We start from the raw sequence: 7,425 nt of genomic DNA on the forward strand, positions 1-7,425 counted from the left end.
ATTTGCCCCTTTAGTTCAAGAATCCTACCCCCTTCCTCTTCCCCTATATATGTAAACCTTTTTATAAGGTACTGAGGTCTCCAGAAACTGATTGTACCACCCAACGGACATCAAGACTCAATTGTGCAGAACTGAATATTATTCTGGTTCACTTTGGTAACTCGTAAATTCACATCTGGGTGTTTGGCTCGTAAAGGATACAGCCATAAAAATAGACAATGAAAAAACTATCCCCCTACCAAAAGTCCAGTTCGCCTCTCACCTCTAGCCACTATAGGAAGGAGAGAATAAAATGCCAAATCATTGTAAACAGCCTGTAAGCCTAATAAAACCCAGCAGGTGAATCGTGCCACCTCACTATACTAATTCATTGCTACTTTATCAGTCAGCAGGAGACCCAAGAAGATGGCTTGACTCTGTTGGTTAATCTGCATATTTTTTACACAGTTACCTTGATCAAAAACAAAAGACTGACCTTCTCATTCTATAAATTGCAGCCAAAGTGCACACGTAATGCTTAGCACCGAGAAATATTAGAGGAAGTAATTTAATTGGCATTTATAAGCATAAGCGCTAGGCGTTATATTCTACCAAGAACATGTCAAATACACTTTCCTCCAAATTCTTTAAAGTTGCTAAAAGTTGTGTGTGCAAATTTGGGTGTACACCCAATTAGCGCATGCAATTTAATTCAATAGCAAACCAATTAGCGCCAATAATTAAATCTAACAGTTATCAATGCTAATTGGCATTAATTAAAATTTGCGCATGTAAATTTACACAACCGGATCCAAAAGGGTGCACGGCCATGGGGGGGTTATGGGCAGACCGTTCCTTTACACGCATTGTTATAGAATAAAGGGGATCCAATGTAGTTGCCGTTCCCGGAACTAAGCGCTATTCTGTAAACGGAACCTCACTTTAAGTGCCATTTAAAGAAGAGCACTAAACGCTATTTTTTCCATCGATGATTTTGTAGGCTCCATTTATAGAATTTTAGTCCTTAGCATATAACTGTAAGGGGCGTACATGTGGGCAGAGCCTGGGCATGTCACCAACTTATAGAATACCATCAGTTCCGTATTTTGCATGGCACATTTAAGGACGCCAACTTACACCAAGCATTGACCTTGCCATAAGTGGCGGGGCCTAAATTCCTGGGCACCAGCTTTGTGCAAGTAGTCCACTATAGAACTGATGTCCAGCATGCCCCACTATGGTACCTACATGTTGGCACAAAGTCCAAAAAAAAGGTCAAGGATGACACAGATGACCACTAGCCATAGTGAAGAATGTAAAGCACATCTTTATGAAAAACTAAGACCCAACACGGGCCGTGTTTCGGTGGACACCACCACCTGCTTCGGGGAGGGGGGGGAGGGGGTCACACAAAAAAAAGACTCCACGTGCAATGATGTTGTTTTGCTTTACATTCTTCCATTTGGCTGGTGGTCATTTGTGTCATCCTCGATTTCTTTTTTCGAACTTTGGGCTACTGACGTGGAGGTTTTCCTGCTTGTGCTTTGGCCAACATCTTGACGCCAAGTGATAAAATTGCCCCCGATGTCTCTACAATCAGTTCTTCTTCCCATCTGGAGTAACGGCCATATTTGCTCCTGATATTCTTTACCTGTATAAACTAAACAACGGATAAATAGGATTTAATCCAAATCTCTTAATTTCACTCTCCCTCACTGCAAGTCTGAGAGGCAGCCGGTGACCCCTGTAAAATGGGCCCTTTTCGGTAGGAAGCGGGTTGGATTCGGTCAGAAAGGCTCAGCGTTCTCTGGCTATGTATAATGGCATTATAAGCATCCCTGGCTGAATGGCGATCATTGCAGCATTAAATGGTAGAGACCCTCCTCAGCCCTGTCTTCTTAACAGCAGTGCTCGATCAGACTATAACACAACCGAGATTGTGCCTTGTGGATAAAACAAGTGGTGTTTGCAAGAGTTTCCTTTGCACAGTGTATTTCAGCTTCATGCTTTTAGTTCAGTTGTAGCACTTTTTTTCCGTTTCTAATTTTACACTTACATTTAGGATTTAGTTTTCCCCAGGCCCGGCCTCCAGGGGAGCCCTGGCGCCAGAAATTTCTACTCCTTCTGCCTGTCTCTCTCCTGGTCCTGTGTGTTGGGACCCTGGTGATTGCGTTAACTTGATAACCCGGAACCTGGCACACAGGAGCAGGAGAGTGACAGACCAAGGAAGGAGCAGACCAGGAAGGTAAGGGGGGCAGTGGAAGCCTGAGTGAGGGGGTGGGAGACAGTGGATGCCCAAGTGGGGGGGAGGGGGCAGTGGCCTGAGCATGGGTGGGCGGCGGCTGTGGAGGCCCTGACCCAGGTCCAGTTCGCTCAGCAACCCTGCCTTGGCTATCAAGATGCTATCAGAAAAGGTGCTGCCCTGTATTTGAAAAATCAGATTTAAGTGGAGTAGACTAATAGCACAGTGGACTGAGAACCAGGGAAGCTCAGTTCAAATCTTGTTGCTTGGGCACAGTGGTGTTCCTAGGGGGGCTGGCACCCGGGGCGGACCGCACCCACCACCCCCCCCCCCTAGGAACGCCACTTCTTGGGCAAGTTACTTAACATTCCATTGCCTCAGGTACAAACTTAGATTGTGAACCCTCCAGGGACAGAGAAATACCCAGCATACCTTGAGCTACTAATGGAAAAGAGTGAGCTAAATCCACATAAATAAAAACAGAGCTATTTAGCATAATGTCAGCTACATTTTCATTGGGGTCAGATTTGCTAAGCTTTTTTCCCCACCATAGACATAGATAGGAGATAAGCCTTTGTCAACCAGGCCCTTGTTTCGGTTGCTTTGAACATGCTTGAATTAGGATCTCTTTGGTAAACTGATTTAATCAGCCATAATGAACAGATTGGGATTACTAAATGAATGCAGCTTTATTTTCTTTAAAAAAAAAAAAAAGTTTTCAGCTGTTTTAGCGTAGACTAGAATGGGATCTGTTGTGGTTTGGGTAACTTAATGTAGTTCAAGTTGTAGTAAACGTGTTAGTTTTAGATTTAGTAAACAGTGGGGCCTATTTACTTAAGCGTAGCGTACCGTAAATGAAAAAAAAAAAAAGCTTAGGGGGTCTTTTACTAAGCCGTGGTACTTCTTTTAGTTCACGGTAGTAAATGCCGAGATGCCTGCCCCTTAACGCTCAATAACTGCAAACCCCTGTGTTACCTGTTGGGGGCATTTCCAGCATCTTCCCATCCAGTTAACAGGAAATGCCTTGACTGTGCATTCACAGGGTAATTCTATAAACTAGGCATTTACATGTATTATGTACATACATTTTTAGAATACTGGCATTTATACACTGTGGGCAACAACGTGTGTAGCGTTCATATTGCGTATTTGCAATAGGGGTGTATATGGGTCAGAGCATGCTAGGGACCCAAACTTATGTACACAATTTATAGAGAACTGTAAGTCACACATGTACCTGCAGCTCTTTGGCTGGTGTGAGAGCCCATTAATAGCCAGTTAAACTCAGTGCTTTTTTTGTAGAAAAAAAGGTGCCAGTACTCATTATGGGCGGGGTCACCACATATGGCTCCACCCCTATGATAGCCACACCCACATTAACCACACCCCCTATACCAGCCATGGCGCATATAAACAGACATCATTGAAAATATTATAGTACTACAGGAGAAAAAAATAACGTGATTTTTTTTCATGATAAATAATCTCTGTAAGCTCTTACAGCTCCAGTATACCCAGTGCAAAATAAGACAGCCAATGTAAATTCTCAAATTGGACATATTACAAACACTAAAATGAAAATAAAATGATTTTTTTCTACCTTTGTTGTCTGGTGACTGTTTTTCTTTCCATATTGGTCCCAGTCTGTGATTCTGCTTTCTTTTCTTTTCGCTTAACTCTTCTGTGCCATTTGTCATTTTTGTCTCCTTTTTCTTTGCTTTCTTCAATATTTTTCAGGCTCTCTCTCTGTCCAGATTTAATTCATTCTTACTATCCATTCTTTAATTTCCTTCATCTACCTGTGGCTTTTCATCTTTTCCTCACCCTTGTTCTCCCCATGCCCCTTCCTCTTATTCTCCAGTCTTTCTCTATTCCCCTTTTCCATCCAGCAGCTCTGCTTTCTCTCCCCATCCTTCCAGTGTCTCCCCTATTTCTTTCTGCATTCTTCCATCCAGCGTCTTCCCTCTTTCTCTCCCCATCCTTCCGTTTTCCCTCTCTCTCTCCCCATCCTTCCATCTGTTTTTCCCTCTCTCCCCAATCCTTCCATCTGTGTTTTCCCTCTCTCTCCCATCCTTCCATCTGTTTTTCCCCTCTCTCCCCATCCTTCCATCTGTTTTCCCCTCTCCCCAATCCTTCCATCTGTTTTTCCCCTCTCTCCACAATCCTTCCATCTGTTTTTCCCTCTATCTCCCCATCCTTCCCTCTGTTGGTTTCCCTCTCTCCCCAATCCTTCCCTCTGTTGGTTTCCCTCTTTCCCTCTCTCCCCAATCCTTCCCTCTGTTGGTTTCCCTCTTTCCCTCTCTCCCTAATCCTTCCCTCTGTTGGTTTCCCTCTTTCCCCAATCCTTCCCTCTGTTGGTTTCCCTCTTTCCCTCTCTCCCCAATCCTTCCCTCACCCTCTGCGAGTCCCGCCTTCTTTTTTACAACTTCCTGTTTCGCGGGACTCGTAGAGGGTGAGGGAAGCTCCGACGCAGACGCCAGCCCAAACAGCCTCTTTCAATCGCTGCCGGCTGCATCGTTCGCGTGTTCTGAGTCTTAAAAAAAAAAAACTAAGTGCAGGACTCGCCCGGAGTGTCGCGGGGGGCGGGGCGGGCAAAAAAAGGTGCCGGTACGCCGTACCGTTGCGTACCGGCACAAAAAAAAGCACTGGTTAAACTAGTATTCTACAAAGGAAAAGCAGGGCATCTGTATTTCTTTATCAAATAAGGCACCTGCAAGGTCCAGGCACCTAACTGTAAGTGCCCTGTTACAGAATCACCCTCTACCGAATCGTACATAACATGTTACTAGTTAACATGCAGTAATTTATCATGTGTTTTTTATTTATTTTATTTAGATTTTGCTCACACCTTTTTCAGTAGTAGCTCAAGGTGAGTTACATTCAGGTACACTGGATATTTCTCTGTCCCAGGAAGGTTCACAATCTAAATTTCTACCTGAGGCAATGGAGGGTTAAGTGACTTGCCCAAGATCACAAGGAGCTGTGGTGGGATTTGAACTGGCCACCCCTGGATTGCAAGACCCGTGCTCTAACCACTAGGCCACTCCTCCACTATAGCAGCATTCCATGTAGAATCTCAAATAGTAGCAACAGAATTTCAAATAGTAGCAACATTCCATGTAGACCAACATTCCATGTAGAATCTCAGATAATATCAACATTCCATATAGAATCTCAAATAGTGGCAACATTCCATGTAAAATGTCAGATAGTAGCAACAGAATCTCAAATAATTTATTTGGACTTTGCTCACACCTTTTTCAGTAGTAGCTCAAGGTGAGTTACATCCAGGTACACTAGACATTTCCCTGTCCCAAGAGGGCTTGCAATCTCAGTTTGTGCCTGAGGCAATGGAGGGTTAAGTGACTTGCCCAAGATCACAAGGAGCAGCAGTGGGATTTGAACTGGCCACCTCTGGATTGCAAAACCAGTGCTCTAACCACTAGGCCACTCCTCCACTCATGCTTGGCCCATTCCTTGCCTCATTCCATTTTAGTCAGTAAGGGGTGTAGTTATCAATGTGGGCTTCAGTTAAGACACATTATTCTACCACTAACTTGTGCTATTTTAGCACAGGTCTCGTCTTATGCAATGAGACTAGTTACTAATCACTGGGGTTGATAGCAAAATGACATGTCTTAATAGTAGCCCATATTGATGTCTTTCTCCCTTATTTAAAGAAAAAAATGTCTCTAGAAATCAAAATAAAAGGTGAGCTCAGTATAGGGGAATCAAGCCACTGTGACATCACTGATGAGGTTGGCTCTTAGGCATTGGTGGAATGAGGCATTATGACATCACAATATCAGCTCTGGCTACCAGAGACTGAATGGGGGGAGTTATCAATGTGGGCTACAATTAAGACAGTAAACATAGTAACATAGTAAATGATGGCAGATAAAGACCTGTACGGTCCATCCAGTCTGCCCAACAAGATAAACTCATTTTACGTGGTATGTGCTACTTTAAATGTATACCCGAGTTTGATTTGTCCTTGCCTTTCTCAGGGCACAGACCGTAGAAGCCTACCCAGCACTGTTCTTGTACTACGTTCTGGAGCTAACGTCGAAGCCCCTTAAAATTTACACTCCAGCCCATCCCTATCTATTCAGTCACGATCAGGGAGTGGCCCATAGAAGTCTGCCCAGCTCCCATTTTGTTTCCAATTACCGGCGTCGTCACCCAATCTCCGCTAAGATTCCGCGGAACCATTCCTTCTAAACAGGATTCCTTTGTGTTTATCCCATGCACGTTTGAATTCCTTTACCGTTTTCACCTCCACCACCTCCCGCGGGAGGGCATTCCACATATCCACCACCCTCTCCATGAAAAAATACTTCCTGACATTAGTCCTGAGTCTGCCCCCCCCTTCAACCTCAATTCATGTCCTGTGCTGTTTTATTACTGACTCCTGTTATTTTTAACCTTCCCCCTTTATTGTAGGAATTAGCTCAAGATGTCAAGCTGCCACACAGCGCTTACTAATTCCCGTGTTAAGTTCTTAGTGCAGCTTTAAAAAAATAGATTAAGTTTACTGAACAGTGCAAAATTAGACATAGTTTAGTCCTGATAAATAGATCCAGCTTAATTTTATCTGAATAGGAAAAAGGTAACTCAAGGAGATTAATACTGAAGCACTTTTTTATGCAGTGCAAGGTACAATATGTGGGATTCCTCACCTGGCACGAGCAGCATGTTTTATTGCAGTAGCAGATAAATGTACATATTTTTTTGATTTAAGCCTCCTTCTTAATTTGTATATTTGGAGATTTTGAAAAACCAACCCTTTTGGGGCCCATCTGGACTAGAGCTGAGGTTCACTGGGCTATGCAGGAGGCAAGGCTTGAATGTATGGATATTGGGTTAACTAAAGCATATATCAAGGCAACTCTATTCACATCCCTAACATGAAAAAAAGATTTCATAATGTTTTTTTTTATTATTCAGTATTTCCTATGAAAACTTACAAGATGTAAATATCAAAAAACTGAGGAAATAATCTATAATCTTCACTAATAGATAGATAGATAGATAGACAGACAGATAAAGCACACAAAGGAAATGGCATCTGTAGTGATTAGAATTTGCTCATCCGTTCCTGGGAATGCATGTGTGTAAAGCATGGGAAAAGCGGGATCCTAGTTTTTTTTTCTTTTTTTCTTGTAACACATATATGAGTCTGATTTCCTAAACTTTTCCCCTAG

Source organism: Microcaecilia unicolor, chromosome 2 (assembly GCF_901765095.1).
Source record: "Microcaecilia unicolor chromosome 2, aMicUni1.1, whole genome shotgun sequence".
NCBI lineage: Eukaryota > Metazoa > Chordata > Amphibia > Gymnophiona > Siphonopidae > Microcaecilia > Microcaecilia unicolor.